Source organism: Lissotriton vulgaris, chromosome 8 (assembly GCF_964263255.1).
Source record: "Lissotriton vulgaris chromosome 8, aLisVul1.2, whole genome shotgun sequence".
NCBI classification, from domain to species: Eukaryota; Metazoa; Chordata; class Amphibia; order Caudata; family Salamandridae; genus Lissotriton; species Lissotriton vulgaris.
In genome coordinates, this window is record NC_141696.1 from 1529387604 (window position 1) to 1529410696 (window position 23093).

At 38.1% G+C, this 23093-nt stretch overlaps 6 non-coding genes across 6 annotated transcripts; all 6 read right to left on the reverse strand.

Moving 5' to 3' along the window:
• Positions 1 to 1076: 1076 nt before the first annotated feature.
• TRNAF-GAA (transfer RNA phenylalanine (anticodon GAA)) lies at positions 1077 to 1149 on the reverse strand. The gene has a single exon. It is a non-coding gene; the product is annotated as a tRNA-Phe (tRNA).
• A 2833-nt stretch (positions 1150 to 3982) lies between these two features.
• TRNAF-GAA (transfer RNA phenylalanine (anticodon GAA)) lies at positions 3983 to 4055 on the reverse strand. The gene has a single exon. It is a non-coding gene; the product is annotated as a tRNA-Phe (tRNA).
• Positions 4056 to 5146: 1091 nt separating this feature from the next.
• Positions 5147 to 5219, reverse strand: TRNAF-GAA (transfer RNA phenylalanine (anticodon GAA)). Its single transcript has one exon. It is a non-coding gene; the product is annotated as a tRNA-Phe (tRNA).
• Positions 5220 to 9800: 4581 nt separating this feature from the next.
• Positions 9801 to 9873, reverse strand: TRNAF-GAA (transfer RNA phenylalanine (anticodon GAA)). The gene has a single exon. It is a non-coding gene; the product is annotated as a tRNA-Phe (tRNA).
• A 1091-nt stretch (positions 9874 to 10964) lies between these two features.
• On the reverse strand, positions 10965 to 11037 carry TRNAF-GAA (transfer RNA phenylalanine (anticodon GAA)). Its single transcript has one exon. It is a non-coding gene; the product is annotated as a tRNA-Phe (tRNA).
• A 1673-nt stretch (positions 11038 to 12710) lies between these two features.
• TRNAF-GAA (transfer RNA phenylalanine (anticodon GAA)) lies at positions 12711 to 12783 on the reverse strand. Its single transcript has one exon. It is a non-coding gene; the product is annotated as a tRNA-Phe (tRNA).
• Positions 12784 to 23093: the final 10310 nt, after the last annotated feature.

The window sequence follows — 23093 nt, forward strand, 5'->3', positions numbered from 1 at the left end:
GTCTTCATACTTTAATTTGAACCATTTAACAAAATAGATGCAGGACCTGGATTTTTAACCTCATATGGTAGAGATATGTTTTAAGGAGTCCTGTACCATTCCCCAGTTAACTGGTGCAATGGGTAAATAGCATTTTTGGGATCCAGGTTAGGTAGTTGTTTTTTTAACTCTGAATGGACTAGCACTATATTACCTAGATATATTTGGCATGAGTAGGTAAGCAATGTCATCTGACTACTGACATCTGTGTTCAAGGGGAAGTGGAATGTGATGCAGACAAGAGTTTACTTTACAAAAAAGGACGAAATGGGAAACATTCATTGCCAAACCTGAAGGCAAGATAGGTGGAAGAAAGTTTAAAAAGAGGACAGAAAGCAAAGTCTATGTTGAATTGATCATTTTGTAGATCAGTTGATAAAAATGTTAATAGAGAAAAAAGTACTACAGCTTATTCCAAGACCTATTTTGTTAGAAGCAAGGAACCTATCAACTGTGCCGAAACCCGGGATGGAACCATGGACCTTTAGATCTAGAGTCTAACGCTCTCCCAACTGAGCTATAGCGGCCAGCTTATAGCTGTGGTCTTCATACTCTAATTTAAACCATTTAACAAAATAGATGCAGGACCTGGATTTTTAACCTCATATGGTAGAGATATGTTTTAAGGAGTCCTGTATCATTCCGCAATTAACTGGTGCAATGGGCAAATTGCAGTTTTGGGATCCAGGTTAGGTAGTTGTTTTTTTAACTCTGAATGGACTAGCACTATATTATCCAGATATATTTGGCATGAGTAGGTAAGCAATGTCATCTGACTACTGACATCTGTGTTCAAGGGGAAGTGGAAGGTAATGCAGACAAGAGTTTACTTTACAAAAAAGCATGAAATGGGAAATATTCATTGTCAAACCTGAAGATAAGAGAGGTGGAAGCAAGTTTAGAAGGAGGACATGAAGCAAAGTCTATGTTAAATTGATTGTGTTGTAGATCAGTTGGAAAAAATTTGATGAATAGAGAAAAAGTACTACAGCTGATTCCAAGACCTATTTTGTTAGAAGCAAGGAACGTCTCAACTGTGCCGAAACCCGGGATTGAACCAGGGACCTTTAGATCTTCAGTCTAACGCTCTCCCAACTGAGCTATTTCGGCCTTCTGATAGCTAGGGTCTTCATACTTTAATTTGAACCATTTAACAAAATAGATGCAGGACCTGGATTTTTAACCTTATATGGTAGAGATATGTTTTAAGGAGTCCTGTATCATTCCCCAGTTAACTGGTGCAATGGGTAAATAGCATTTTTGGGATCCAGGTTAGGTAGTTGTTTTTTTAACTCTGAATGGACTAGCACTATATTACCCAGATATATTTGGCATGAGTAGGTAAGCAATGTCATCTGACTACTGACATCTGTGTTCAAGGGGAAGTGGAATGTGATGCAGACAAGAGTTTACTTTACAAAAAAGGACGAAATGGAAAACATTCATAGTCAAACCGGAAGGCAAGATAGGTGGAAGAAAGTTTAAAAGGAGGACAGAAAGCAAAGTCTATGTTGAATTGATCATTTTGTAGATCAGTTGATAAAAATGTTAATAGAGAAAAAGTACTACAGCTGATTCCAAGACCTATTTTGTTAGAAGCAAGGAACCTCTCAACTGTGCCGAAACCTGGGATTGAACCAGGGACCTTTAGATCTTCAGTCTAACGCTCTCCTAACTGAGCTATTTCGGCCTTCTGATAGCTGGGGTCTTCATACTTTAATTTGAACCATTTAACAAAATAGATGCAGGACCTGGATTTTTAAACTCATATGGTAGAGATATGTTTTAAGGAGTCCTGTATCATTCCCCAGTTAACTGGTGCAATGGGTAAATAGCATTTTTGGGATCCAGGTTAGGTAGTTGTTTTTTTAACTCTGAATGGACTAGCACTATATTACCCAGATATATTTGGCATGAGTAGGTAAGCAATGTCATCTGACTACTGACATCTGTGTTCAAGGGGAAGTGGAATGTGATGCAGACAAGAGTTTACTTTACAAAAAAGGACGAAATGGAAAACATTCATAGTCAAACCTGAAGGCAAGATAGGTGGAAGAAAGTTTAAAAGGAGGACAGAAAGCAAAGTCTATGTTGAATTGATCATTTTGTAGATCAGTTGATAAAAATGTTGATAGAGAAAAAAGTACTACAGCTGATTCCAAGACCTATTTTGTTAGAAGCAAGGAACCTCTCAACTGTGCCGAAACCCGGGATTGAACCAGGGACCTTTAGATCTTCAGTCTAACGCTCTCCCAACTGAGCTATTTTGGCCTGCCTATAGCTATGGTCTTCATACTTTAATTTAAACCATTTAACAAAACAAATGCAGGACCTGGATTTTTAACCTCATATGGTGAGATATGTTTTAAGGAGTCCTGTATCATTCCGCAATTAACTGGTGCAATGGGTAAATAGCATTTTTGGGATCCAGGTTAGGTAGTTGTTTTTTTAACTCTGAATGGACTAGCACTATATTACCCAGATATATTTGGCATGAGTAGGTAAGCAATGTCATCTGACTACTGACATCTGTGTTCAAGGGGAAGTGGAAGGTAATGCAGACAAGAGTTTACTTTACAAAAAAGCATGAAATGGGAAATATTCATTGTCAAACCTGAAGGTAAGAGAGGTGGAAGCAAGTTTAGAAGGAGGATATAAAGCAAAGTCTATGTTAAATTGATTGTGTTGTAGATCAGTTGGAAAAAATTTGATGAATAGAGAAAAAGTTCTACAGCTGATTCCAAGACCTATTTTGCTAGATGCAAGGAACCTCTCAACTGTGCCGAAACCCGGGATTGAACAGGGACCTTTAGATCTTCAGTCTAACGCTCTCCAAACTGAGCTATTTCGGCCTTCTCATAGCTGTGGTCTTCATACTTTAATTTGAACCATTTAACAAAATAGATGCAGGACCTGGATTTTTAACCTCATATGGTAGAGATATGTTTTAAGGAGTCCTGTACCATTCCCCAGTTAACTGGTGCAATGGGTAAATAGCATTTTTGGGATCCAGGTTAGGTAGTTGTTTTTTTAACTCTGAATGGACTAGCACTATATTACCTAGATATATTTGGCATGAGTAGGTAAGCAATGTCATCTGACTACTGACATCTGTGTTCAAGGGGAAGTGGAATGTGATGCAGACAAGAGTTTACTTTACAAAAAAGGACGAAATGGGAAACATTCATTGTCAAACCTGAAGGCAAGATAGGTGGAAGAAAGTTTAAAAAGAGGACAGAAAGCAAAGTCTATGTTGAATTGATCATTTTGTAGATCAGTTGATAAAAATGTTGATAGAGAAAAAAGTACTACAGCTTATGTCAAGACCTATTTTGTTAGAAGCAAGGAACCTCTCAACTGTGCCGAAACCCGGGATTGAACCAGGGACCTTTAGATCTTCAGTCTAACGCTCTCCCAAATGAGCTATTGCGGCCTGCTTATAGCTGTGGTCTTCATACTTTAATTTAAACCATTTAACAAAATAGATGCAGGACCTGGATTTTTAACCTCATATGGTAGAGATATGTTTTAAGGAGTCCTGTATCATTCCGCAATTAACTGGTGCAATGGGCAAATAGCAGTTTTGGGATCCAGGTTAGGTAGTTGTTTTTTTAACTCTGAATGGACTAGCACTATATTACCCAGATATATTTGGCATGAGTAGGTAAGCAATGTCATCTGACTACTGACATCTGTATTCAAGGGGAGGTGGAAGGTAATGCAGACAAGAGTTTACTTTACAAAAAAGCATGAAATGGGAAATATTCATTGTCAAACCTGAAGGTAAGAGAGGTGGAAGCAAGTTTAGAAGGAGGACATAAAGCAAAGTCTATGTTAAATTGATTGTGTTGTAGATCAGTTGGAAAAAATTTGATGAATAGAGAAAAAGTACAACAGCTGATTACAAGACCTATTTTGTTAGAAGCAAGGAACCTCTCAACTGTGCCGAAACCCGGGATTGAACCAGGGACCTTTAGATCTTCAGTCTAACGCTCTCCCAACTGAGCTATTTCGGCCTGCTTATAGCTGTGGTCTTCATACTTTAATTTAAACGATTTAACAAAATAGATGCAGGACCTGGATTTTTAACCTCATATGGTAGAGATATGTTTTAAGGAGTCCTGTATCATTCCCCAGTTAACTGGTGCAATGGGTAAATAGCATTTTTGGGATCCAGGTTAGGTAGTTGTTTTTTTAACTCTGAATGGACTAGCACTATATTACCTAGATATATTTGGCATGAGTAGGTAAGCAATGTCATCTGACTACTGACATCTGTGTTCAAGGGGAAGTGGAATGTGATGCAGACAAGAGTTTACTTTACAAAAAATGACTAAATGGGAAACATTCATTGTCAAACCTGAAGGCAAGATAGGTGGAAGTAAGTTTAAAAGGAGGACAGAAAGCAAAGTCTATGTTGAATTGATCATTTTGTAGATCAGTTGATAAAAATGTTGATAGAGAAAAAAGTACTACAGCTGATTCCAAGACCTATTTTGTTAGAAGCAAGGAACCTCTCAACTGTGCCGAAACCCGGGATGGAACCAGGGACCTTTAGATCTAGAGTCTAACGCTCTCCCAACTGAGCTATAGCGGCCAGCTTATAGCTGTGGTCTTCATACTCTAATTTAAACCATTTAACAAAATAGATGCAGGACCTGGATTTTTAACCTCATATGGTAGAGATATGTTTTAAGGAGTCCTGTATCATTCCGCAATTAACTGGTGCAATGGGCAAATTGCAGTTTTGGGATCCAGGTTAGGTAGTTGTTTTTTTAACTCTGAATGGACTAGCACTATATTACCCAGATATATTTGGCATGAGTAGGTAAGCAATGTCATCTGACTACTGACATCTGTATTCAAGGGGAGGTGGAAGGTAATGCAGACAAGAGTTTACTTTACAAAAAAGCATGAAATGGGAAATATTCATTGTCAAACCTGAAGGTAAGAGAGGTGGAAGCAAGTTTAGAAGGAGGACATAAAGCAAAGTCTATGTTAAATTGATTGTGTTGTAGATCAGTTGGAAAAAATTTGATGAATAGAGAAAAAGTACTACAGCTGATTCCAAGACCTATTTTTTTGGAAGCAAGGAACCTCTCAACTGTGCCGAAACCCGGGATTGAACCAGGGACCTTTAGATCTTCAGTCTAACGCTCTCCCAACTGAGCTATTTCGGCCTGCTTATAGCTGAGGTCTTCATACTTTAATTTAAACCATTTAACAAAATAGATGCAGGACCTGGATTTTTAACCTCATATGGTAGAGATATGTTTTAAGGAGTCCTGTATCATTCCGCAATTAACTGGTACAATGGGTAAATAGCATTTTTTGGATCCAGGTTAGGTAGTTGTTTTTTTAACTCTGAATGGACTAGCACTATATTATCCAGATATATTTGGCATGAGTAGGTAAGCAATGTCATCTGACTACTGACATCTGTGTTCAAGGGGAAGTGGAAGGTAATGCAGACAAGAGTTTACTTTACAAAAAAGCATGAAATGGGAAATATTCATTGTTAAACCTGAAGATAAGAGAGGTGGAAGCAAGTTTAGAAGGAGGACATAAAGCAAAGTCTATGTTAAATTGATTGTGTTGTAGATCAGTTGGAAAAAATTTGATGAATAGAGAAAAAGTACTACAGCTGAATCCAAGACCTATTTTGTTAGAAGGAAGGAACGTCTCAACTGTGCCGAAACCCGGGATTGAACCAGGGACCTTTAGATCTTCAGTCTAACGCTCTCCCAACTGAGCTATTTCAGCCTTCTGATAGCTGGGGTCTTCATACTTTAATTTGAACCATTTAACAAAATAGATGCAGGACCTGGATTTTTAACCTCATATGGTAGAGATATGTTTTAAGGAGTCTTGTATCATTCCCCAGTTAACTGGTGCAATGGGTAAATAGCATTTTTGGGATCCAGGTTAGGTAGTTGTTTTTTTAACTCTGAATGGACTAGCACTATATTACCCAGATATATTTGGCATGAGTAGGTAAGCAATGTCATCTGACTACTGACATCTGTGTTCAAGGGGAAGTGGAATGTGATGCAGACAAGAGTTTACTTTACAAAAAAGGACGAAATGGAAAACATTCATAGTCAAACCGGAAGGCAAGATAGGTGGAAGAAAGTTTAAAAGGAGGACAGAAAGCAAAGTCTATGTTGAATTGATCATTTTGTAGATCAGTTGATAAAAATGTTAATAGAGAAAAAGTACTACAGCTGATTCCAAGACCTATTTTGTTAGAAGCAAGGAACCTCTCAACTGTGCCGAAACCCGGGATTGAACCAGGGACTTTTAGATCTTCAGTCTAACGCTCTCCCAACTGAGCTATTTCAGCCTTCTGATAGCTGGGGTCTTCATACTTTAATTTGAACCATTTAACAAAATAGATGCAGGACCTGGATTTTTAACCTCATATGGTAGAGATATGTTTTAAGGAGTCCTGTATCATTCCCCAGTTAACTGGTGCAATGGGTAAATAGCATTTTTGGGATCCAGGTTAGGTAGTTGTTTTTTTAACTCTGAATGGACTAGCACTATATTACCCAGATATATTTGGCATGAGTAGGTAAGCAATGTCATCTGACTACTGACATCTGTGTTCAAGGGGAAGTGGAATGTGATGCAGACAAGAGTTTACTTTACAAAAAAGGACGAAATGGAAAACATTCATAGTCAAACCTGAAGGCAAGATAGGTGGAAGAAAGTTTAAAAGGAGGACAGAAAGCAAAGTCTATGTTGAATTGATAATTTTGTAGATCAGTTGATAAAAATGTTGATAGAGAAAAAAGTACTACAGCTGATTCCAAGACCTATTTTGTTAGAAGCAAGGAACCTCTCAACTGTGCCGAAACCCGGGATTGAACCAGGGACCTTTAGTTCTTCAGTCTAACGCTCTCCCAACTGAGCTATTTCGGCCTGCTTATAGCTGTGGTCTTCATACTTTAATTTAAACCATTTAACAAAACAGATGCAGGACCTGGATTTTTAACCTCATATGGTGAGATATGTTTTAAGGAGTCCTGTATCATTCCGCAATTAACTGGTGCAATGGGTAAATAGCATTTTTGGGATCCAGGTTAGGTAGTTGTTTTTTTAACTCTGAATGGACTAGCACTATATTACCCAGATATATTTGGCATGAGTAGGTAAGCAATGTCATCTGACTACTGACATCTGTGTTCAAGGGGAAGTGGAAGGTAATGCAGACAAGAGTTTACTTTACAAAAAAGCATGAAATGGGAAATATTCATTGTCAAACCTGAAGGTAAGAGAGGTGGAAGCAAGTTTAGAAGGAGGATATAAAGCAAAGTCTATGTTAAATTGATTGTGTTGTAGATCAGTTGGAAAAAATTTGATGAATAGAGAAAAAGTACTACAGCTGATTCCAAGACCTATTTTGTTAGAAGCAAGGAACCTCTCAACTGTGCCGAAACCCGGGATTGAACCAGGGACCTTCAGATCTTCAGTCTAACGCTCTCCCAACTGAGCTATTTCAGCCTGCTTATAGCTGTGGTCTTCATACTTTAATTTAAACCATTTAACAAAATAGATGCAGGACCTGGATTTTTAACCTCACATGGTAGAGATATGTTTTAAGGAGTCCTGTATCATTCCGCAATTAACTGGTGCAATGGGTAAATAGCATTTTTTGGATCCAGGTTAGGTAGTTGTTTTTTTAACTCTGAATGGACTAGCACTATATTACCCAGATATATTTGGCATGAGTAGGTAAGCAATGTCATCTGACTACTGACATCTGTGTTCAAGGGGAAGTGGAAGGTAATGCAGACAAGAGTTTACTTTACAAAAAAGCATGAAATGGGAAATATTCATTGTCAAACCTGAAGGTAAGAGAGGTGGAAGCAAGTTTAGAAGGAGGACATAAAGCAAAGTCTATGTTAAATTGATTGTGTTGTAGATCAGTTGGAAAAAATTTGATGAAAGAGAAAAAGAACTACAGCTGATCCCAAGACCTATTATGTTAGAAGCAAGGAACCTCTCAACTGTGCCGAAACCCGGGATTGAACCAGGGACCTTTAGATCTTCAGTCTAACGCTCGCCCAACTGAGCTATTTCGGCCTGCTTAGAGCTGTGGTCTTCATACTTTAATTTAAACCATTTAACAAAATAGATGCAGGACCTGGATTTTTAACCTCATATGGTAGGTTATGTTTTAAGGAGTCCTGTATCATTCCCCAGTTAACTGGTGCAATGTGTAAATAGCATTTTTGGGATCCAGGTTAGGTAGTTGTTTTTTTAACTCTGAATGGACTAGCACTATATTACCCAGATATATTTGGCATGAGTAGGTAAGCAATGTCATCTGACTACTGACATCTGTGTTCAAGGGGAAGTGGAATGTGATGCAGACAAGAGTTTACTTTACAAAAAAGGACAAAATGGAAAAACATTCATAGTCAAACCTGAAGGCAAGATAGGTGGAAGAAAGTTTAAAAGGAGGACAGAAAGCAAAGTCTATGTTGAATTGATCATTTTGTAGATCAGTTGATAAAAATGTTGATAGAGAAAAGAGTACTACAGCTGATTCCAAGACCTATTTTGTTAGAAGCAAGGAACCTCTCAACTGTGCCGAAACCCAGGATTGAACCAGGGACCTTTAGATCTTCCGTCTAACGCTCTCCCAGCTTAGCTATTTTGGCCTGCTTATAGCTGTGGTCTTCATACTTTAATTTAAACCATTTAACAAAATAGATGCAGGACCTGGATTTTTAACCTCATATGGTGAGATATGTTTTAAGGAGTCCTGTATCATTCCGCAATTAACTGGTGCAATGGGTTAATAGCATTTTTAGGATCCAGGTTAGGTAGTTGTTTTTTTAACTCTGAATGGACTAGCACTATATTACCCAGATATATTTGGCATGAGTAGGTAAGCAATGTCATCTGACTACTGACATCTGTGTTCAAGGGGAAGTGGAAGGTAATGCAGACAAGAGTTTACTTTACAAAAAAGCATGAAATGGGAAATATTCATTGTCAAACCTGAAGGTAAGAGAGGTGGAAGCAAGTTTAGAAGGAGTACATAAAGCAAAGTCTATGTTAAATTGATTGTGTTGTAGATCAGTTGGAAAAAATTTGATGAATAGAGAAAAAGTACTACAGCTGATTCCAAGACCTATTTTGTTAGAAGCAAGGAACCTCTCAACTGTGCCGAAACCCGGGATTGAACCAGGGACCTTTAGATCTTCAGTCTAACGCTCTCCAAACTGAGATATTGCGGCCTGCTTATAGCTGTGGTCTTCATACTTTAATTTAAACCATTTAACAAAATAGATGCAGGACCTGGATTTTTAACCTCATATGGTAGAGATATGTTTTAAGGAGTCCTGTATCATTCCGCAATTAACTGGTGCAATGGGCAAATAGCAGTTTTGGGATCCAGGTTAGGTAGTTGTTTTTTTAACTCTGAATGGACTAGCACTATATTACCCAGATATATTTGGCATGAGTAGGTAAGCAATGTCATCTGACTACTGACATCTGTATTCAAGGGGAGGTGGAAGGTAATGCAGACAAGAGTTTACTTTACAAAAAAGCATGAAATGGGAAATATTCATTGTCAAACCTGAAGGTAAGAGAGGTGGAAGCAAGTTTAGAAGGAGGACATAAAGCAAAGTCTATGTTAAATTGATTGTGTTGTAGATCAGTTGGAAAAAATTTGATGAATAGAGAAAAAGTACTACAGCTGATTCCAAGACCTATTTTGTTAGAAGCAAGGAACCTCTCAACTGTGCCGAAACCCGGGATTGAACCAGGGACCTTTAGATCTTCAGTCTAATGCTCTCCCAACTGAGCTATTTCGGCCTGCTTATAGCTGGGGTCTTCATACTTTAATTTAAACCATTTAACAAAATAGATGCAGGACCTAGATTTTTACCCTCATATGGTAGAGATATGTTTTAAGGAGTCCTGTATAATTCCCCAGTTAACTGGTGCAATGGGTAAATAGCATTTTTGGGATCCAGGTTAGGTAGTTGTTTTTTTAACTCTGAATGGACTAGCACTATATTACCTAGATATATTTGGCATGAGTAGGTAAGCAATGTCATCTGACTACTGACATCTGTGTTCAAGGGGAAGTGGAATGTGATGCAGACAAGAGTTTACTTTACAAAAATGGACGAAATGGGAAACATTCATTGTCAAACCTGAAGGCAAGATAGGTGGAAGAAAGTTTAAAAGGAGGACAGAAAGCAAAGTCTATGTTGAATTGATCATTTTGTAGATCAGTTGATAAAAATGTTGATAGAGAAAAAAGTACTACAGCTGATTCCAAGACCTATTTTGTTAGAAGCAAGGAACCTCTCAACTGTGCCGAAACCCGGGATGGAACCAGGGACCTTTAGATCTTCAGTCTAACGCTCTCCCCACTGAGCTATTGCGGCCTGCTTATAGCTGTGGTCTTCATAATTTAATTTAAACTATTTAACAAAATAGATGCAGGACCTGGATTTTTAACCTCATATGGTAGAGATATGTTTTAAGGAGTCCTGTATCATTCCGCAATTAACTGGTGCAATGGGCAAATAGCATTTTTGGGATCCAGGTTAGGTAGTTGTTTTTTTAACTCTGAATGGACTAGCACTATATTACCCAGATATATTTGGCATGAGTAGGTAAGCAATGTCATCTGACTACTGACATCTGTATTCAAGGGGAGGTGGAAGGTAATGCAGACAAGAGTTTACTTTACAAAAAAGCATGAAATGGGAAATATTCATTGTCAAACCTGAAGGTAAGAGAGGTGGAAGCAAGTTTAGAAGGAGGACATAAAGCAAAGTCTATGTTAAATTGATTGTGTTGTAGATCAGTTGGAAATAATTTGATGAATAGAGAAAAAGTACTACAGCTGATTCCAAGACCTATTTTGTTAGAAGCAAGGAACCTCTCAACTGTGCCGAAACCCGGGATTGAACCAGGGACCTTTAGATCTTCAGTCTAACGCTCTCCCAACTGAGCTATTTCGGCCTGCTTATAGCTGTGGTCTTCATACTTTAATTTAAACCATTTAGCAAAATAGATGCAGGACCTGGATTTTTAACCTCATATGGTAGAGATATGTTTTAAGGAGTCCTGTATCATTCCGCAATTAACTGGTACAATGGGTAAATAGCATTTTTTGGATCCAGGTTAGGTAGTTGTTTTTTTAACTCTGAATGGACTAGCACTATATTACCCAGATATATTTGGCATGAGTAGGTAGGCAATGTCATCTGACTACTGACATCTGTGTTCAAGGGGAAGTGGAAGGTAATGCAGACAAGAGTTTACTTTACAAAAAAGCATGAAATGCGAAATATTCATTGTCAAACCTGAAGGTAAGAGAGGTGGAAGCAAGTTTAGAAGGAGGACATAAAGCAAAGTCTATGTTAAATTGATTGTGTTGTAGATCAGTTCGAAAAAATTTGATGAATAGAGAAAAAGTTCTACAGCTTATTCCAAGACCTATTTTGCTAGAAGCAAGGAACCTCTCAACTGTGCCGAAACCTGGGATTGATCCAGGGACCTTCAGATCTTCAGTCTAACGCTCTCCAAACTGAGCTATTTCAGCCTTCTCATAGCTGTGGTCTTCATACTTTAATTTGAACCATTTAACAAAATAGATGCAGGACCTGGATTTTTAACCTCAATGGTAGAGATATGTTTTAAGGAGTCCTGTACCATTCCCCAGTTAACTGGTGCAATGGGTAAATAGCATTTTTGGGATCCAGGTTAGGTAGTTGTTTTTTTAACTCTGAATGGACTAGCAATATATTACCTAGATATATTTGGCATGAGTAGGTAAGCAATGTCATCTGACTACTGACATATGTGTTCAAGGGGAAGTGGAATGTGATGCAGACAAGAGTTTACTTTACAAAAAAGGACGAAATGGGAAACATTCATTGTCAAACCTGAAGGCAAGATAGGTGGAAGAAAGTTTAAAAAGAGGACAGAAAGCAAAGTCTATGTTGAATTGATCATTTTGTAGATCAGTTGATAAAAATGTTGATAGAGAAAAAAGTACTAAATCTTATTCCAAGACCTATTTTGTTAGAAGCAAGAAACCTCTCAACTGTGCCGAAACCCGGGATTGAACCAGGGACCTTCAGATCTTCAGTGTAACGCTCTCCCAACTGAGCTATTGCGGCCTGCTTAAAGCTGTGGTCTTCATACTTTAATTTAAACCATTTAACAAAATAGATGCAGGACTTGGATTTTTAAACTCATATGGTAGAGATATGTTTTAAGGAGTCCTGTATCATTCCGCAATTAACTGGTGCAATGGGCAAATAGCAGTTTTGGGATCCAGGTTAGGTAGTTGTTTTTTTAACTCTGAATGGACTAGCACTATATTACCCAGATATATTTGGCATGAGTAGGTAAGCAATGTCATCTGACTACTGACATCTGTATTCAAGGGGAGGTGGAAGGTAATGCAGACAAGAGTTTACTTTACAAAAAAGCATGAAATGGGAAATATTCATTGTCTAACCTGAAGGTAAGAGAGGTGGAAGCAAGTTTAGAAGGAGGACATAAAGCAAAGTCTATGTTAAATTGATTGTGTTGTAGATCAGTTGGAAAAAAATTGATGAATAGAGAAAAAGTACAACAGCTGATTCCAAGACCTATTTTGTTAGAAGCAAGGAACCTCTCAACTGTGCCGAAACCCGGGATTGAACCAGGGACCTTTAGATCTTCAGTCTAACGCTCTCCCAACTGAGCTATTTCGGCCTGCTTATAGCTGTGGTCTTCACACTTTAATTTAAACCATTTAACAAAATAGATGCAGGACCTGGATTTTTAACCTCATATGGTAGAGATGTGTTTTAAGGAGTCCTGTATCATTCCCCAGTTAACTGGTGCAATGGGTAAATATCATTTTTGGGATCCAGGTTAGGTAGTTGTTTTTTTAACTCTGAATGGACTAGCACTATATTACCTAGATATATTTGGCATGAGTAGGTAAGCAATGTCATCTGACTACTGACATCTGTGTTCAAGGGGAAGTGGAATGTGATGCAGACAAGAGTTTACTTTACAAAAAAGGACTAAATGGGAAACATTCATTGTCAAACCTGAAGGCAAGATAGGTGGAAGAAAGTTTAAAAGGAGGACAGAAAGCAAAGTCTATGTTGAATTGATCATTTTGTAGATCAGTTGATAAAAATGTTGATAGAGAAAAAAGCACTACAGCTGATTCCAAGACCTATTTTGTTAGAAGCAAGGAACCTCTCAACTGTGCAGAAACCCAGGATTGAACCAGGGACCTTTAGATCTTCAGTCTAACGCTCTCCCAACTGAGCTATTGCGGCCTGCTTATAGCTGTTGTCTTCATACTTTAATTTAAACCATTTAACAAAATAGATGCAGGACCTGGATTTTTAACCTCATATGGTAGAGATATGTTTTAAGGAGTCCTGTATCATTCCGCAATTAACTGGTGCAATGGGCAAATAGCAGTTTTGGGATCCAGGTTAGGTAGTTGTTTTTTTTAACTCTGAATGGACTAGCACTATATTACCCAGATATATTTGGCATGAGTAGGTAAGCAATGTCATCTGACTACTGACATCTGTATTCAAGGGGAGGTGGAAGGTAATGCAGACAAGAGTTTACTTTACAAAAAAGCAGGAAATGGGAAATATTCATTGTCAAACCTGAAGGTAAGAGAGGTGGAAGCAAGTTTAGAAGGAGGACATAAAGCAAAGTCTATGTTAAATTGATTGTGTTGTAGATCAGTTGGAAAAAATTTGATGAATAGAGAAAAAGTACTACAGCTGATTCCAAGACCTATTTTGTTAGAAGCAAGGAACCTCTCAACTGTGCCGAAACCCGGGATTGAACCAGGGACCTTTAGATCTTCAGTCTAACGCTCTCCCAACTGAGCTATTTTGGCCTTCTGGTAGCTGGGGTCTTCATACTTTAATTTGAACCATTTAACAAAATAGATGCAGGACCTGGATTTTTAACCTCATATGGTAGAGATATGTTTTAAGGAGTCCTGTATCATTCCCCAGTTAACTGGTGCAATGGGTAAATAGCATTTTTGGGATCCAGGTTAGGTAGTTGTTTTTTTAACTCTGAATGGACTAGCATTATATTACCCAGATATATTTGGCATGAGTAGGTAAGCAATGTCATCTGACTACTGACATCTGTGTTCAAGGGGAAGTGGAATGTGATGCAGACAAGAGTTTACTTTACAAAAAAGGACGAAATGGGAAACATTCATAGTCAAACCTGAAGGAAATATAGGTGGAAGAAAGTTTAAAAGGAGGACAGAAAGCAAAGTCTATGTTGAATTGATCATTTTGTGGATCAGTTGATAAAAATGTTGATAGAGAAAAAAGTACTACAGCTGATTCCAAGACTTATTTTGTGAGAAGCAAGGAACCTCTCAACAGTGCCGAAACCCAGGATTAAACCAGGGACCTTTAGATCTTCAGTCTAACGCTCTCCCAACTGAGCTATTTCTGCCTCCTGCTAGCTGTAGTCTTCATACTTTAATTTAAACCATTTAACAAAATAGATGCAGGACCTGGATTTTTAACCTCATATGGTAGAGATATGTTTTAAGGAGTCATGTATCATTCCGCAATTAACTGGTGGAATGGGCAAATAGCATTTTTGGGATCCAGGTTAGGTAGTTGTATTTTTAACTCTGAATGGACTAGCACTATATTACCCAGATATATTTGGCATGAGTAGGTAAGTAATGTCATCTGACTACTGACATCTGTGTTCAAGGGGAAGTGGAAGGTAATGCAGACAAGAGTTTACTTTACAAAAAAGCATGAAATGGGAAATATTCATTGTCAAACCTGAAGGTAAGAGAGGTGGAAGCAAGTTTAGAAGGAGGACATAAAGCAAAGTCTATGTTAAATTGATTGTGTTGTAGATCAGTTGGAAAAAATTTGATGAATAGAGAAAAAGTACTACAGCTGACTCCAAGACCTATTTTGTTAAAAGCAAGGAACCTCTCAACTGTGCCGAAACCCAGGATTGAACCAGGGACCTTCAGATCTTCAGTCTAACGCTCTCCCAACAGAGCTATTTCGGCCTGCTAATAGCTGTGGTCTTCATACTTTAATTTAAACCATTTAACAAAATAGATGCAGGACCTGGATTTTTAACCTCACATGGTAGAGATATGTTTTAAGGAGTCCTGTATCATTCCGCAATTAACTGGTGCAATGGGTAAATAGCATTTTTTTGATCCAGGTTAGGTAGTTGTTTTTTTAACTCTGAATGGACTAGCACTATATTACCCAGATATATTTGGCATGAGTAGGTAAGCAATGTCATCTGACTACTGACATCTGTGTTCAAGGGGAAGTGGAAGGTAATGCAGACAAGAGTTTACTTTACAAAAAAGCATGAAATGGGAAATATTCATTGTCAAACCTGAAGGTAAGAGAGGTGGGAGCAAGTTTAGAAGGAGGACATAAAGCAAAGTCTATGTTAAATTGATTGTGTTGTAGATCAGTTGGAAAAAATTTGATGAATAGAGAAAAAGAACTACAGCTGATCCCAAGACCTATTTTGTTAGAAGCAAGGAACCTCTCAACTGTGCCGAAATCCGGGATTGAACCAGGGACCTTTAGATCTTCAGTCTAACGCTCTCCCAACTGAGCTATTTCGGCCTGCTTATAGCTGTGGTCTTCACACTTTAATTTAAACCATTTAACAAAATAGATGCAGGACCTGGATTTTTAACCTCATATGGTAGAGATATGTTTTAAGGAGTCCTGTATCATTCCCCAGTTAACTGGTGCAATGGGTAAATATCATTTTTGGGATCCAGGTTAGGTAGTTGTTTTTTTAACTCTGAATGGACTAGCACTATATTACCTAGATATATTTGGCATGAGTAGGTAAGCAATGTCATCTGACTACTGACATCTGTGTTCAAGGGGAAGTGGAATGTGATGCAGACAAGAGTTTACTTTACAAAAAAGGACTAAATGGGAAACATTCATTGTCAAACCTGAAGGCAAGATAGGTGGAAGAAAGTTTAAAAGGAGGACAGAAAGCAAAGTCTATGTTGAATTGATCATTTTGTAGATCAGTTGATAAAAATGTTGATAGAGAAAAAAGCACTACAGCTGATTCCAAGACCTATTTTGTTAGAAGCAAGGAACCTCTCAACTGTGCAGAAACCCAGGATTGAACCAGGGACCTTTAGATCTTCAGTCTAACGCTCTCCCAACTGAGCTATTGCGGCCTGCTTATAGCTGTTGTCTTCATACTTTAATTTAAACCATTTAACAAAATAGATGCAGGACCTGGATTTTTAACCTCATATGGTAGAGATATGTTTTAAGGAGTCCTGTATCATTCCGCAATTAACTGGTGCAATGGGCAAATAGCAGTTTTGGGATCCAGGTTAGGTAGTTGTTTTTTTAACTCTGAATGGACTAGCACTATATTACCCAGATATATTTGGCATGAGTAGGTAAGCAATGTCATCTGACTACTGACATCTGTATTCAAGGGGAGGTGGAAGGTAATGCAGACAAGAGTTTACTTTACAAAAAAGCAGGAAATGGGAAATATTCATTGTCAAACCTGAAGGTAAGAGAGGTGGAAGCAAGTTTAGAAGGAGGACATAAAGCAAAGTCTATGTTAAATTGATTGTGTTGTAGATCAGTTGGAAAAAATTTGATGAATAGAGAAAAAGTACTACAGCTGATTCCAAGACCTATTTTGTTAGAAGCAAGGAACCTCTCAACTGTGCCGAAACCCGGGATTGAACCAGGGACCTTTAGATCTTCAGTCTAACGCTCTCCCAACTGAGCTATTTTGGCCTTCTGGTAGCTGGGGTCTTCATACTTTAATTTGAACCATTTAACAAAATAGATGCAGGACCTGGATTTTTAACCTCATATGGTAGAGATATGTTTTAAGGAGTCCTGTATCATTCCCCAGTTAACTGGTGCAATGGGTAAATAGCATTTTTGGGATCCAGGTTAGGTAGTTGTTTTTTTAACTCTGAATGGACTAGCATTATATTACCCAGATATATTTGGCATGAGTAGGTAAGCAATGTCATCTGACTACTGACATCTGTGTTCAAGGGGAAGTGGAATGTGATGCAGACAAGAGTTTACTTTACAAAAAAGGACGAAATGGGAAACATTCATAGTCAAACCTGAAGGAAATATAGGTGGAAGAAAGTTTAAAAGGAGGACAGAAAGCAAAGTCTATGTTGAATTGATCATTTTGTGGATCAGTTGATAAAAATGTTGATAGAGAAAAAAGTACTACAGCTGATTCCAAGACTTATTTTGTGAGAAGCAAGGAACCTCTCAACAGTGCCGAAACCCAGGATTAAACCAGGGACCTTTAGATCTTCAGTCTAACGCTCTCCCAACTGAGCTATTTCTGCCTCCTGCTAGCTGTAGTCTTCATACTTTAATTTAAACCATTTAACAAAATAGATGCAGGACCTGGATTTTTAACCTCATATGGTAGAGATATGTTTTAAGGAGTCATGTATCATTCCGCAATTAACTGGTGGAATGGGCAAATAGCATTTTTGGGATCCAGGTTAGGTAGTTGTATTTTTAACTCTGAATGGACTAGCACTATATTACCCAGATATATTTGGCATGAGTAGGTAAGTAATGTCATCTGACTACTGACATCTGTGTTCAAGGGGAAGTGGAAGGTAATGCAGACAAGAGTTTACTTTACAAAAAAGCATGAAATGGGAAATATTCATTGTCAAACCTGAAGGTAAGAGAGGTGGAAGCAAGTTTAGAAGGAGGACATAAAGCAAAGTCTATGTTAAATTGATTGTGTTGTAGATCAGTTGGAAAAAATTTGATGAATAGAGAAAAAGTACTACAGCTGACTCCAAGACCTATTTTGTTAAAAGCAAGGAACCTCTCAACTGTGCCGAAACCCAGGATTGAACCAGGGACCTTCAGATCTTCAGTCTAACGCTCTCCCAACAGAGCTATTTCGGCCTGCTAATAGCTGTGGTCTTCATACTTTAATTTAAACCATTTAACAAAATAGATGCAGGACCTGGATTTTTAACCTCACATGGTAGAGATATGTTTTAAGGAGTCCTGTATCATTCCGCAATTAACTGGTGCAATGGGTAAATAGCATTTTTTTGATCCAGGTTAGGTAGTTGTTTTTTTAACTCTGAATGGACTAGCACTATATTACCCAGATATATTTGGCATGAGTAGGTAAGCAATGTCATCTGACTACTGACATCTGTGTTCAAGGGGAAGTGGAAGGTAATGCAGACAAGAGTTTACTTTACAAAAAAGCATGAAATGGGAAATATTCATTGTCAAACCTGAAGGTAAGAGAGGTGGGAGCAAGTTTAGAAGGAGGACATAAAGCAAAGTCTATGTTAAATTGATTGTGTTGTAGATCAGTTGGAAAAAATTTGATGAATAGAGAAAAAGAACTACAGCTGATCCCAAGACCTATTTTGTTAGAAGCAAGGAACCTCTCAACTGTGCCGAAATCCGGGATTGAACCAGGGACCTTTAGATCTTCAGTCTAACGCTCTCCCAACTGAGCTATTTCGGCCTGCTTATAGCTGTGGTCTTCACACTTTAATTTAAACCATTTAACAAAATAGATGCAGGACCTGGATTTTTAACCTCATATGGTAGAGATATGTTTTAAGGAGTCCTGTATCATTCCCCAGTTAACTGGTGCAATGGGTAAATATCATTTTTGGGATCCAGGTTAGGTAGTTGTTTTTTTAACTCTGAATGGACTAGCACTATATTACCTAGATATATTTGGCATGAGTAGGTAAGCAATGTCATCTGACTACTGACATCTGTGTTCAAGGGGAAGTGGAATGTGATGCAGACAAGAGTTTACTTTACAAAAAAGGACTAAATGGGAAACATTCATTGTCAAACCTGAAGGCAAGATAGGTGGAAGAAAGTTTAAAAGGAGGACAGAAAGCAAAGTCTATGTTGAATTGATCATTTTGTAGATCAGTTGATAAAAATGTTGATAGAGAAAAAAGCACTACAGCTGATTCCAAGACCTATTTTGTTAGAAGCAAGGAACCTCTCAACTGTGCAGAAACCCAGGATTGAACCAGGGACCTTTAGATCTTCAGTCTAACGCTCTCCCAACTGAGCTATTGCGGCCTGCTTATAGCTGTTGTCTTCATACTTTAATTTAAACCATTTAACAAAATAGATGCAGGACCTGGATTTTTAACCTCATATGGTAGAGATATGTTTTAAGGAGTCCTGTATCATTCCGCAATTAACTGGTGCAATGGGCAAATAGCAGTTTTGGGATCCAGGTTAGGTAGTTGTTTTTTTAACTCTGAATGGACTAGCACTATATTACCCAGATATATTTGGCATGAGTAGGTAAGCAATGTCATCTGACTACTGACATCTGTATTCAAGGGGAGGTGGAAGGTAATGCAGACAAGAGTTTACTTTACAAAAAAGCAGGAAATGGGAAATATTCATTGTCAAACCTGAAGGTAAGAGAGGTGGAAGCAAGTTTAGAAGGAGGACATAAAGCAAAGTCTATGTTAAATTGATTGTGTTGTAGATCAGTTGGAAAAAATTTGATGAATAGAGAAAAAGTACTACAGCTGATTCCAAGACCTATTTTGTTAGAAGAAAGGAACCTCTCAACTGTGCCGAAACCCGGGATTGAACCAGGGACCTTTAGATCTTCAGTCTAACGCTCTCCCAACTGAGCTATTTTGGCCTTCTGGTAGCTGGGGTCTTCATACTTTAATTTGAACCATTTAACAAAATAGATGCAGGACCTGGATTTTTAACCTCATATGGTAGAGATATGTTTTAAAGAGTCCTGTATCATTCCCCAGTTAACTGGTGCAATGGGTAAATAGCATTTTTGGGATCCAGGTTAGGTAGTTGTTTTTTTAACTCTGAATGGACTAGCATTATATTACCCAGATATATTTGGCATGAGTAGGTAAGCAATGTCATCTGACTACTGACATCTGTGTTCAAGGGGAAGTGGAATGTGATGCAGACAAGAGTTTACTTTACAAAAAAGGACGAAATGGGAAACATTCATAGTCAAACCTGAAGGAAATATAGGTGGAAGAAAGTTTAAAAGGAGGACAGAAAGCAAAGTCTATGTTGAATTGATCATTTTGTGGATCAGTTGATAAAAATGTTGATAGAGAAAAAAGTACTACAGCTGATTCCAAGACTTATTTTGTGAGAAGCAAGGAACCTCTCAACAGTGCCGAAACCCAGGATTAAACCAGGGACCTTTAGATCTTCAGTCTAACGCTCTCCCAACTGAGCTATTTCTGCCTCCTGCTAGCTGTAGTCTTCATACTTTAATTTAAACCATATAACAAAATAGATGCAGGACCTGGATTTTTAACCTCATATGGTAGAGATATGTTTTAAGGAGTCATGTATCATTCCGCAATTAACTGGTGGAATGGGCAAATAGCATTTTTGGGATCCAGGTTAGGTAGTTGTTTTTTTAACTCTGAATGGACTAGCACTATATTACCCAGATATATTTGGCATGAGTAGGTAAGTAATGTCATCTGACTACTGACATCTGTGTTCAAGGGGAAGTGGAAGGTAATGCAGACAAGAGTTTACTTTACAAAAAAGCATGAAATGGGAAATATTCATTGTCAAACCTGAAGGTAAGAGAGGTGGAAGCAAGTTTAGAAGGAGGACATAAAGCAAAGTCTATGTTAAATTGATTGTGTTGTAGATCAGTTGGAAAAAATGTGATGAATAGAGAAAAAGTTCTACAGCTGACTCCAAGACCTATTTTGTTAGAAGCAAGGAACCTCTCAACTGTGCCGAAACCCGGGATTGAACCAGGGACCTTCAGATCTTCAGTCTAACGCTCTCCCAACAGAGCTATTTCGGCCTGCTAATAGCTGTGGTCTTCATACTTTAATTTAAACCATTTAACAAAATAGATGCAGGACCTGGATTTTTAACCTCACATGGTAGAGATATGTTTTAAGGAGTCCTGTATCATTCCGCAATTAACTGGTGCAATGGGTAAATAGCATTTTTTTGATCCAGGTTAGGTAGTTGTTTTTTTAACTCTGAATGGACTAGCACTATATTACCCAGATATATTTGGCATGAGTAGGTAAGCAATGTCATCTGACTACTGACATCTGTGTTCAAGGGGAAGTGGAAGGTAATGCAGACAAGAGTTTACTTTACAAAAAAGCATGAAATGGGAAATATTCATTGTCAAACCTGAAGGTAAGAGAGGTGGGAGCAAGTTTAGAAGGAGGACATAAAGCAAAGTCTATGTTAAATTGATTGTGTTGTAGATCAGTTGGAAAAAATTTGATGAATAGAGAAAAAGAACTACAGCTGATCCCAAGACCTATTTTGTTAGAAGCAAGGAACCTCTCAACTGTGCCGAAATCCGGGATTGAACCAGGGACCTTTAGATCTTCAGTCTAACGCTCGCCCAACTGAGCTATTTCGGCCTGCTTAAAGCTGTGGTCTTCATACTTTAATTTAAACCATTTAACAAAATAGATGCAGGACCTGGATTTTTAACCTCATATGGTAGAGATATGTTTTAAGGAGTCCTGTATCATTCCCCAGTTAACTGGTGCAATGGGTAAATAGCATTTTTGGGATCCAGGTTAGGTAGTTGTTTTTTTAACTCTGAATGGACTAGCACTATATTACCCAGATATATTTGGCATGAGTAGGTAAGCAATGTCATCTGACTACTGACATCTGTGTTCAAGGGGAAGTGGAATGTGATGCAGACAAGAGTTTACTTTACAAAAAAGGACGAAATGGAAAACATTCATAGTCAAACCGGAAGGCAAGATAGGTGGAAGAAAGTTTAAAAGGAGTACAGAAAGCAAAGTCTATGTTGAATTGATCATTTTGTAGATCAGTTGATAAAAATGTTAATAGAGAAAAAGTACTACAGCTGATTCCAAGACCTATTTTGTTAGAAGCAAGGAACCTCTCAACTGTGCCGAAACCCGGGATTGAACCAGGGACTTTTAGATCTTCAGTCTAACGCTCTCCCAACTGAGCTATTTCAGCCTTCTGATAGCTGGGGTCTTCATACTTTAATTTGAACCATTTAACAAAATAGATGCAGGACCTGGATTTTTAACCTCATATGGTAGAGATATGTTTTAAGGAGTCCTGTATCATTCCCCAGTTAACTGGTGCAATGGGTAAATAGCATTTTTGGGATCCAGGTTAGGTAGTTGTTTTTTTAACTCTGAATGGACTAGCACTATATTACCCAGATATATTTGGCATGAGTAGGTAAGCAATGTCATCTGACTACTGACATCTGTGTTCAAGGGGAAGTGGAATGTGATGCAGACAAGAGTTTACTTTACAAAAAAGGACGAAATGGAAAACATTCATAGTCAAACCTGAAGGCAAGATAGGTGGAAGAAAGTTTAAAAGGAGGACAGAAAGCAAAGTCTATGTTGAATTGATCATTTTGTAGATCAGTTGATAAAAATGTTGATAGAGAAAAAAGTACTACAGCTGATTCCAAGACCTATTTTGTTAGAAACAAGGAACCTCTCAACTGTGCCGAAACCCGGGATTGAACCAGGGACCTTTAGTTCTTCAGTCTAACGCTCTCCCAACTGAGCTATTTTGGCCTGCTTATAGCTGTGGTCTTCATACTTTAATTTAAACCATTTAACAAAACAGATGCAGGACCTGGATTTTTAACCTCATATGGTGAGATATGTTTTAAGGAGTCCTGTATCATTCCGCAATTAACTGGTGCAATGGGTAAATAGCATTTTTGGGATCCAGGTTAGGTAGTTGTTTTTTTAACTCTGAATGGACTAGCACTATATTACCCAGATATATTTGGCATGAGTAGGTAAGCAATGTCATCTGACTACTGACATCTGTGTTCAAGGGGAAGTGGAAGGTAATGCAGACAAGAGTTTACTTTACAAAAAAGCATGAAATGGGAAATATTCATTGTCAAACCTGAAGGTAAGAGAGGTGGAAGCAAGTTTAGAAGGAGGATATAAAGCAAAGTCTATGTTGAATTGATTGTGT